This window comes from Triticum urartu, chromosome 3, assembly GCF_003073215.2.
Source record: "Triticum urartu cultivar G1812 chromosome 3, Tu2.1, whole genome shotgun sequence".
Taxonomy (NCBI): domain Eukaryota; kingdom Viridiplantae; phylum Streptophyta; class Magnoliopsida; order Poales; family Poaceae; genus Triticum; species Triticum urartu.
The window spans coordinates 305,123,612-305,135,211 of record NC_053024.1 but is presented as its reverse complement, the minus strand read 5'-3'; the positions used below and the strand labels follow the sequence as shown (position 1 = coordinate 305,135,211).

General features: G+C 44.3%; 1 pseudogene; it reads right to left on the bottom strand.

Annotated features, from left to right (window-relative positions):
• Positions 1-2,494: 2,494 nt before the first annotated feature.
• LOC125546812 lies at positions 2,495-8,129 on the bottom strand (annotated as a pseudogene).
• Between the last annotated feature and the right edge of the window lie 3,471 nt (positions 8,130-11,600).

Below are 11,600 nucleotides of genomic sequence, written 5' to 3'. Positions count from 1 at the left end.
CCCCCCTTAAACCAATTAGGGTTTACTAAAATCTTTTTCAATAAACCTGAAATGCCCTTCCAAAATGTTCATCACCTTTGCCTTGGTCTAGGACCTCTGACAAAAATGGTGCACACTTTTCTAGGACATCATAAGGTCACTCAATTAAATTATATAGTATTTGCATTTGGGCATTTAAATGCTTTAAAATATTTTAAATGCCCAAATAATCATAAACCAAAATGTTTACTATTGGAAATATTCCAAACAGTGGGCATGAGCAGTTTCATAATTTTTGAGTTAGTTTTAGTGTTTTTAGAAAAGCCACAAAGTTACAGAAGAAATAGAAAAACAGAAAATAAGAGAGAGAGAGAGAATCTTACCCGGCCTCACCTGTGCAGCCCACCAACCGGAACAACACTGTAGCTAGCCGGCCCAACCCATCTCTACCTCCCCTGTCATCTTCCTCCTCTTGCCAGGAGGACGAAGGGCGTGTGCCCGCGGCGCGCCAGCACGGGCACGGCCACCGACAGCCACCTCCTGCTTGCCGCTTCGCCCCGGCCTTCGCTGGTGCAGCCACGCCACCCCCTCGACCCTCTCTCGCTCTCCCAGTGCCTCTCCCCCTCCTCTGTCTCTCTCCCTCGCATCACCCAAGAGACGCTGTCGCCGTCGCTCACCGTTGCCGCGCTCTGAGCCACCACCTCGCCTCCCCGACGTATCCCTCGTCTCCGCCACGTCGTCCTGGGGGCATCGTTTTTGGAGCAAGTGTTGGCTAGAGGGGACAAGAGGAGGAGCGGCGTGGTATCTAACACGCCGGCAACGGTGGGTCTCAGTGGCATGGAGCAGCGGGGTCTCGCTAGTGGGCGTGTGATGATGGACGAGCGCAGGATGGTGGCGTTGTCTGGCGTCGTGGTGGCGTCGATGGCAACTAGACCCGGCAAAGTACATGCAGGAGTACAACACTAAAGATGGATTGGTGGCAGTGGCTGCGGCGGCGTCATACCCGGCAGGCGTCCTGGTGGAGGAGTGCGCCGGACTGGTGGGTACCCCATACCCAGCAGGCGTCCTAGTTCAGACCTCAGGTCTTAGATGTTAGGTTTGGCTGCGAGGTCTATTTGGTATTAGGCCCAGACTATCAGCATCCCTTCATCAACTGGATAGGAGTAGCGACAGATGTTGCCTAGACGGTGGCTTTAGTCTTACTTTTGTATGACTTTATAAGGTCTTGTGTGAATAATTAATAAAGTGATTGCATGCATCGTCCAGATGCAGAGGCCGGGGGTCCTCCTCCCTTTCTAAAAAAAGGACGTGAGGTGCCACATGATCTTCAACAGATTATGAAAAAATACTCTCGGGCCTAGATATATGATGCACCAAAAATGTGAAAATCCAATAGTAATAATGATTTTTTTGTATGATTGTGTACGCAAGTTGCAACAAGAGAGCAACTGAATGCTAGCTAGCTTAGACATGCATTCTAAAAGCTAAACCAGAATGGTTGCACGCTCACAATGGCCGGTCAGGTTACGTTGTCCGTTATAGCAGAAAAAGATGTTTAGGCCGATCAGGCTACATTGTCCGTTATAGCGGAAAAAGACGTTTAGGACGATCAGGATTTGATGCCTTCCGCTGGCGCCACTGTAGATCGGCATCTTATATGGCTTTAGGGCCGTGGAGGCGTGGTGGATCTCAACTTTTGCCGACGGATGGGCTCTTACTCTATCTTTTGGAGGTTGTTTTGTGTGTGTTTTGGGTTTGTGTCCTACTCACAAAGACGAGATGGTGGCGACTCTCTGAAGGTGGAATAAAGTTCTTCCTGTTTAGCCACCGTTCCGACGGCGCATCTAGCATCATCGAAGGGTGTGTGGAGATGTGTCTCCAATAGATCTCGTGGGCTTCGGTCGACGTTTGTTTTCGGTGGAGCCACTTGGATTTGATCTTCATTCATCTATGGCCGTCTGTCTTCTGGTTGGATCATTACGTTCTACACTTCTCGTCATCGGCAATGGTTGTTGTTCTGATACGTTGGTCTGTCTATTACAACAAGGTTTGCTCGGCTCCACTGAGGGCGGGACGATGATTGCAGCGCGCCTTCGGTTTGTTCAAGTGTTTATAGTCGTCACTAGGTGGTCTACATACCTTGATGTAATTTTTTACTTCTAGTGTTATTTGTACTGTCTTGAAAGATGATGAATAGATCAGAAGTTTAGGCTGCAAAAAAACAGAGGTAAACCAGAATGATATCAGTAGAATAGGAATATAAACAAATATGGCACCAACTATAAAAACCAAGTAGAATCAATCCAGAGATGGTGTGTGGGGTCTAATTAAACTCAACAGGATCACATATACATGAGCATTTTATGTAGACAACTGAAGATTACACTCCTGCACATATGCATAGGTACAACAACAAACTGAAAACAGAACATTATTCGACACATACATAAACACTAAATATCACTATGGATATGCTTTGTTTTGCCGCTATTATATTTTAATTATGCTTGTGCTCTCAAGACTTGTTCGCCATGACGGTGTAGACGGTCTGCAACAGGGTGGCAATGAAAAGAATGGCGGCCGGTGCAAGAGAGATGGATGCCTAGGGGTTTTTGAGGAAAAACATTTCGTGGACACCGGCTGCAAAGCCCATCCTGTACGTACCCTAGCCCAGATTTGTGCACGTGTCCTTTCCTTACATCCAAAGTCTGTCCCTCCTTCCGATCCCGTCACTGCTTCCCTCGGCTCAGAAGTGGTCGCTCGGCTCCAAATGCGTACGATCCCGGCTCCCTCACGAGGCAAGGCCGGCTGAGGCGGAGGCCCACCCAGTCATTCCCTTTCCTTTGGTCTCGCAGCCGCCTGTTCCAACTTCCAAGCGTCCGCCGCCGCCGCCGTCGAATCCTCCGTCATACATCGCTGGTCCCCGTCTCCAGCGCCGGCCTCTCGCTCCACCACACGCCTTCTGGATCTCGCACAAAACTAGTAAGCCCCTCACTTTTAAGTTTGAAATTTTTTGTTTCCTTTAGGCCATCAGCTTCTTCAGAGACGAGGTCCATTTGATTCGCTAATCTACATATTAATCAGATATTTTGATTAAACTGGGTACGGACTATTGCCTGGCAAGCTCATACTTGATCGGATCATTTGGTTTGCTCAGTTGAGCTACAAAATCAAAAATTGCATCACTAGTTTCAGACTGAAGAGAGTGTAGTTTCAGACTCAAGAGAGTTTAGCTTACATGAGGATGAACTGTACATGATTTTGCTCTATGTCTAGTAACTGTCTGAACAAACTCATATAAATTAATAATAAGTTAACATAATTTGTGCATGTCTTTGCAGCCATGAAAGAGAAGGTTTCAAATTGGCAAGGATTCCCCCTGGTCCTGTTATCAAGATGCTAGATTGGGGAGCAAAGAGCAAGCAGGAGGCCACCTACTCGTGCAGCAGTCATACCCCACCATCATTCTTCAGGACAAAGACCCCCAAGTACACTGCTAGAACAACACAACTGATGCCAACGAAACACAAATGGACAAGATGCAATGGTTGCTGATGAGTAGACTTCCTAGTAGAATTTTGACATATTTCAAATGTGGAGTAGACTTCATGACAAATGTTGTACCACACTATAGCTGATTGCTCTCCCCAACAATTTCCAACTATAATATAAAGTTGTACACTGTATCTTTTCATCTGAAGTACATATGAATCAAATTGGAGAATATGCTATTTTTTGCTGTTGTCATTTTGTAGGCCCAAATTCAGTTGAAGGCAGAGAGCAGTATATTTCTGAAATTGATGTATTTCAAATCCGGAGTGGAATTCATGCTCCTGTGTTTTCAAATGATACAACATCCCCAAAACACGCATAATCCAAGAGAGATTGGCCATCTGCCCAAAAGGAATTAGCTATCTGGACATCAGGATTATGTGGTACAAGTCATCGGCGAAGCCACCGTGATCTTTCTTGTGAGCCACAGTGTCAGATTCCGGCATGGCCGCTCCCGACCTTCTCGACGGTAGTGTAGCTTCAAACTACGGCAGAGCCCGCGGCAGCCATGGATGTCCTTCTGGACTGATGAGGGGTGATGGAGAGGACGACGATGCGTTTGGGCGTGAGGCGGACATAGTTGTGGTCTCGCCCGGTGGATTGAGTGCCAGGCTAGGGTCTCCTCGGCCGCCGCCAGTCTCACCTGCCATGATCAGATCTCCGGTGGATGAAGGAAGCATATGCTATCAATCACAAAGATGCGTATCTGATTGGAAGGGATCATAGCTGCGTAACAATGGGAGCCGGATTGCGTCTAGTTTTTGCAGTTGAGCGGAGCCGATGGAGCTGGGGTCGTACGCGTTTGGAGCCGAGCGAGCTCTTCTGAGCCGAGGGAAGCAGCGACGGGATCGGAAGGAGCGACGGACGTTGGATGCAAGGAGGCGACACGTGGACGAATTTGGGCTAGGGTACGCATAGGATGGGCTTTGCAGCCGGTGTCCATGGAATTTTTTTCCATTTTTAAAGTAGGTGCTTTTTATGGTGGGCCATCACTCAGGGCAGTAGGCATGCACCTCCCACTGCACTCTGTGGAGACCGTAGAATGGGACCATACGTTGCCCACTAGACAGAGTACCGTTGAATAGCTGTGCGGCCTCCTCATCGCAGCCTAGCATGTTCTCGAGGACCCCACTAGAGCTCAGCATAGCCATGTCCTTGGACGAAATGATCATGTCATCCATGAAGCTCACATAAGCCGTCACGAGGTCACCAGCGCCGATATGCAGCTGCTCGAATGCCACCAGGTTGAGGTACAAGCTCTCGATGCCCTCGTCCACCCTCATCATCGGCATACTCAGCATGCCGCGCTCGAAGTGAATGTCCAGCAGCTTGTCCGTCTTGCTCTGCCTGAATTTGATGCCAGCCTCCTTCGAGTCAACTCCATAGGCGGCGCCATTAATGTAAGTGAGGCTTCCATGATAAAGTTCGAGAGGGTGGTTCCTTAGTGACATGTCCGCAACATCATGACCTTCATCTGCCCGATATAGATATTTCACCACCATGAGGTTTATGGTTTTTTCGAAATTAACCTCCTCTTCTTTTTCGCTGCGATCCATTTCAACCCGCTGCATCCATCAATCGGGATGCCACGATGGTTAGTTCATATTTCATAAACAAACCAGCTACGACCAATGTCCTAGCAGCGCTTCTATACATACAACAAAGCTTTTTACAGTTTGGCATGATCCAACCTAGATTAGAGCATCTCTAGCAGATGCGCCACAATTGGTCAAACCTATAATTGGGATAGAGCACATGCACGCATATAAAAAGAAACTAATTTAACATCGTTGTCTCAACAACGTAAGGATATTTAGTTATGTATATATATGATCAAGAGGTGTGGAATTGAAGCACTGTTGTTTTTTCATGAAACGCCTGGGAGTGTTCTAAGTAGAACCAGCAATATGTTTTAAATTGATTCCGGAACCCGCACACACTTAAACAGGACAACGAAAGGTTACAAATAAGTTTTTGTTAGACACGATTGATGTTGAACTATTAAAATATATATACCCCATTGCAACGCACGGGTAATTACCTAGTTATAGGATAAAAACTATGTGCGTAAATTAAGGTACACACAACCGAGCGGACGAACCCGGTAAGTATTTACTCGGAAAAAAATAACTGTTTGATGGTCTAAATTCTCTTTTCTTTAGAGTCGGACTAATTTCCCTTTTCTTTAGCAAGCCACCGCCACCAAAAACAAGCTCCTTCTGCAGCTTCCTTCCTTGGCAATGATTTGCTGGATCAGGCTTCTTATCAACGCAAGTGGTGGCTAGTACGAGTTGATTTGCTAGATCAGGCTTCTCCATCTCCGGCAGTTGTGACGGCAATGATAACCACCCCGGACCGTGGCGACGACACCATTGTTAATAGCAGTGGCCACCAAAAGATTTTCGTGAGGTTTTCTTTTCTTCTCATCCGATGCAATCTACAGGAAATGGCTTGACGCAGAGGGTATGATTGTACAACATTGGCACTTGGTTTTCTATGCCAACGCATGTGGCTGTTTGGATCATGGAAAAGTGCTAGTGACAACATTTGATTGACTTCGACAAGCTCCGGGGCGAAAACCTAGATCAAACCCATGTTGGTTATACGTGAAAATGATGGTGTTTTGTTGCATCGTCATCTTGTTGAAGGCCTTGCTCAGATATTCCGAGTCTAGTTTTTCAAGAGGAAAACTTATATTATGATCTTTGCTGCTTGGATCCAGTAACAGCAACGCTTAAGAGTCGCCTCCTTCCTAAACACGTTGTTGTTGAAGAACCTCGTTGTCCTAGTGGAGTCATGAGATGGTTGGCTGATATGGCCATATATGTAGTTTGTGAAAATCGTGGATTTGATCGCTTTGCTTTTATATTTTATTCGCTTAGGCATAGCTTTGATCTTAGGGTTTTTATCATTTATTCCATCGGTTGTGTCCCATTACTCAGTTTTGCCACTAGGAATTTCAAATGCTCAAAAATGCCATCGCTTTGTTAGACATGTGTTCAAAAATGCCACTTGGCATCATTATTGTGATCTCAAATCTCTTTTGCCATGTTATGATGACATAAATACCTATGAACCAGCATGCCAACTCTCCTTCTATCTTCCTACAATAAAGTGTGGGGCCCACTTGATCCCAACAATGTTCTTATTTTTCTATAAAATTATTCGCTTGGTTACTCCTGAGAAGTGGGGCCACACTTATCATTGTGAGATAGAGAGAACTGACATGTGGGTCTAGGCTTATTTTTGTCATATAACATGGTCAATGAGTTTGATGTGAAAATAACGATGTCTAATGGCATTTTTGAGGAAACATCTAACGGAACGATGGCATTTTTGAGCAAACATCTCACGGATCGATGGAATTTTTGAGTAGTTGTAACTTCCAATGGCAAAACTGAGTAGTGGGACACAACTAGTGGCAAAAATGATAAAAACCCTTGATCTTATATGAGTTTGCTATTTTGCAACGTGTTTTGTATGTGCGCGTGTTAGTGTTGGCTATGTGCATCCTCTATATGCTAACCAGGTGTGTGCTCATTGTGTTTGTATCCTCTTGATACTTTATTTCGAGTGAATAAAATACACCCTTTGTTGTAAAATGTAATTTAATTTGTGCAAATATAGCTTGCATTTTTCCATCGTTTGTACGAATGAACAGATATCGCACAAAAAGTGCGGTCTACTCTCACACGGTTTGAGAAGCGCAAGTTGTATTGGCAATTTTGAACATGCCTCCTTGCGTTCGTGTGTTATGTAATGTACCCCTACATGTACTCGTTCCACCTCCTTCTATCAATGAATTATACACAAGCTTTGCGCATTTGCGAAAAATATTGGCAATTTGGCAGGCAAAATAGGGTAGAAAGTTTAAAAATTATACGGATAGTGATTTTCGTAAAGAATGAAATGTAACTGTATCAAGAATTCAAGATGATACTGGGAATTTAGGAGAGAGTATATAAATTTAGAAACTAATGGTAAAGAATTGAATTGAAGTGGAGTAGTACCAGATAGTCAGAAGGTAGGATGCCCAGGATCTTCTTGAGAACAAGCAGAGGCAGCTGGTTCTCAATTAGTAGCATGTCAGACCGAATAAGTGGAAATATGCCTATTCTGCCGTGCTCGCTGAAGATGGGATCATACTGTTCATAATCCTGGGAAGGTTTGCTCATCATCTCCAGCAGGAAGCAGCCGTCCGTGAGCATCATGTCGATGAAGCGTCGTCTGTCGTCCCGCCAGTTGCCATCGAGGTCCTTACCGTATGCTGCCTCGAGCTCCCCTGCCACATCGTTGATGGAAGAGATGAAATCCTGGAGAGGCTTCTTGCTCCGGTTGATCAGCTGCACTAACGCACGGCGCTTGTGCTCCTCCATGGGCAGCAGGTTGGGGTCGCCACGGTGGAAGGGACCCAAAGACACCAGCCGTGGCTAGTAGTGGTAGGCCTTGGTGTTGGTGCCCTTGAGCCACTGTGGTACGAGGTAGAAGGATTGCGCCTCCCATCGCTTTTCCTCCATCCTCATGGACTGAGGATTGTTGTCTTCTAGCATCTTCCCCACATCCACCACCCATTCCCATTCTGAACTCCCGTCTGTCATGGAATCCCACCCCACTCCCACTAGGCTCTCTTCTTTTGTGGTCATTTTACTCATTATCTCTCAAATGACTCTCAGGTTCCTTCTATATATAGTCTTACAGACACAACAGCAAGGACTTAAGATACTGTCAGTTGTCATAGTATCTATAGTAGCTTTGCTAAAGCTCATACTGAAGGAGAGTTTTCCAAAATAATCACAAGGATACTTTGTGCTTATATACTTTGATCTATGACTTGTTACTACCTCTGTCCTGGTTTATTGGCCCTCATCGTATTTTGTGCCAACTTTTGACTATAAATTTAACTAACAAAAGGTTAATGAATGCCATAGGAAATAAACGATATAATTTTTTATGGCATGCATTAACAATTTTTTGGTTAAATCTTTAGTCAAAATTTTACAAAAAATATAAAGAAGACCAATAAACCAGGACGGAGTTAGTAGGGCATGTGTGCCCTGCTTATCTAAAAAATGAGAGAAAAAGAGAGAAGGGACAATGCTACTATGCTTTTTCCACACTTGTGCTTCAAAGTAGCACTATGATCTTCATGATAGAGAGTCTCCTATGATATCACTTTCATATACTAGTGGGAATTTTTCATTATACATCTTGGCTTGTATATTCCAATGATGGGCTTCCTTAAAATGCCCTAGGTCTTCATGAGCAAGCGAGTTGGATGCACACCCACTTAGTTTCTTTTGTTGAGCTTTCATATACTTATAGCTCTAGTGCATCTGTTGCATGGCAATCCCTACTCACTCACATTGATATCTATTGATGGGCATCTCCATAGCCCGTTGATACACCTTGTTGATGTGAGACTATCTTCTCCTTTTTGTCTTCTCCACAACCACCATTCAATTCCACCTATAGTGCTATATGAGGTCTTTCATCCGAGAAAAAAATCATAAACAAGCTCACGGGAGGAAACTTCGCCGCCACGAGGCGGAACCTTGGCGGAACCAATCTAGGGCTCTAGTGTAGCTGTTCTGTCGGGGAAACTTCCCTCCGGAAGGGGGAAATCATCACCATCGACATTACCAACGATCCTCTCATCGGGAGGGGGTCAATATCCATCAACATCTTCACCAGCACCATCTCATCTCAAACCCTAGTTCATCTCTTGTATCCAATCTTTGTATCCATACCTCAGTTTGCTACATGTGGGTTGCTAGTAGTGTTGATTACTCCTTGTTGTTGATGCTAGTTGGTTTACTTGGTGGAAGATCATATGTTCAGATCCATTATGCATATTAATACCCCTCTTATTATGAACATGAATATGCTTTGTGAGTAGTTACGTTTGTTCTTGAGGACATGGGAGAAGTCTTGCTATTAGTAGTCATGTGAATTTGGTATTCGTTCAATATTTTGATGAGATGTATGTTGTCATCCCTCTAGTGGTGTCATGTGAACGTCGACTACATGACACTTCACCATTGTTTGGGCCTAGGGGGAGGCATTGGGAAGTAATAACTAGATGATGGTTTGCTAGAGTGACAGAAGCTTAAAACCGTAGTTTATGCGTTGCTTCTTAAGGGGCTAATTTGGATCCATATGTTTCATGCTATGGTTAGGTTTACCTTAATACTTTTGTTGTAGTTGCGTATGCTTGCAATAGGAGTTAATCATAAGTGGGATGCTTGTCCAAGTAAGGATAGTACCCAAGCACCGGTCCACCCACATATCAAATTATCAAAGTATCGAACACAAATCATATGAACGTGATGAAAACTAGCTTGACAATAATTCCCATGTGTCCTCGGGAGCGCTTTACTTCATATAAGAGTTTGTCCAGGCTTGTCCTTTGCTACAAAAAGGATTGGGCCATCTTGTTGGTCCCTATTTACTTTTATTACTTGCTACTCGTTACAAATTACCTTATCACAAAACTATCTGTTACTGGTAATTTCAGTGCTTGCAGAGAATACCTTAATGAAAACTGCTTATCATTTCCTTCTGCTCCTCGTTGGGTTCGACACTCTTACTTATCGAAAAGCTACAATAGATCCCCTACACTTGTGGGTCATCACGCCCCCACCCTCGTGGGCCCCTCGTGGCTCCCCTTACCGACTTCTTTCACCTATATATATCCATATACACTAAAAACTTCAAGGAGCAGAATAGATAGGGAGTTCCGCCGCCAGAAGCCTCCGTAGCCACCAAAAACCAATATAGACCCGTTCCGGCACCTTGCCGGAGGGGGGAATCCCTCTCGAGTAGCCATCTTCATCATCCCGGCGCTCTCCATGACGAGGAGGGAGTAGTTCACCCTTGGGGTTGAGGGTATGTACCAGTAGCTATGTGTTTGATCTCTCTCTCTCTCTTTCGTGTTCTTGAGGTGGTACGATCTTGATGTATCGCGAGCTTTGCTATTATATTTGGATCTTATGATGTTTCTCCCCGTCTACTCTCTTATGATGAATTAAGTTTTCCCTTTGAAGTTATCTTATCGGATTGAGTCTTTAAGGATTTGAGAACACTTGATGTATGTCTTGCATGTGCTTATCTATAGTGACAATGGGATATCATGTGATCCACTTGATGTATGATTTGGTGATCAACTTGCGAGTTCCATGACCTCGTGAACTTATGCATAGGGATTGGCACACGTTTTCGTCTTGACTCTCCGGTAGAAACTTTGGGGCACTCTTTGAAGTGCTTTTTGTTGGTTGAATAGATGAATCTGAGATTGTGTGATGCATATCGTATAATCATACCCTCGGATACTTGAGGTGACATTGGAGTATCTAGGTGACATTAGAGTTTTGGTTGATTTGTGTCTTGAGGTGTTATTCTAGTACGAACTCTATGATAGATTGAACGGAAAGAATAGCTTCATGTTATTTTACTACGGACTCTTGAATAGATCGATCAGAAAGATAACTTTGAGGCGGTTTCGTATCCTACAATAATCTCTTAGTTTGTTCTCCGCTATTAGTGACTTTGGAGTGACTCTTTGTTGCATGTTGAGGGATAGTTATATGATCCAATTATGTTATTATTGTTGAGAGAACTTGCACTAGTGAAAGTATGAACCATAGGCCTTGTTTCAACACATTGCAATACCGTTTACGCTCACTTTTACCATTAGTTACCTTGCTGTTTTTATATTTTCAGATTACAAATACTCATATCTACTATCCATATTGCACTTGTATCACCATCTCTTCGCCGAACTAGTGCACCTATACAATTTACCATTGTATTGGGTGTGTTGGGGACACAAGAGACTCTTTGTTATTTGGTTGCAGGTTTGTTTGAGAGAGACCATCTTCAACCTACGCCTCCCACGGATTGATAAACCTTAAGTCATCCACTTGAGGGAAATATGCTACTGTCCTACAAACCTCTGCACTTGGAGGCCCAACAACATCTACAAGAAGAAGGTTGCGTAGTAGACATCAAGACCCTAGATACTTAATGACTGATGGTGGTTCACATTTTATTCATGGTGCCTTTAGTAAAAT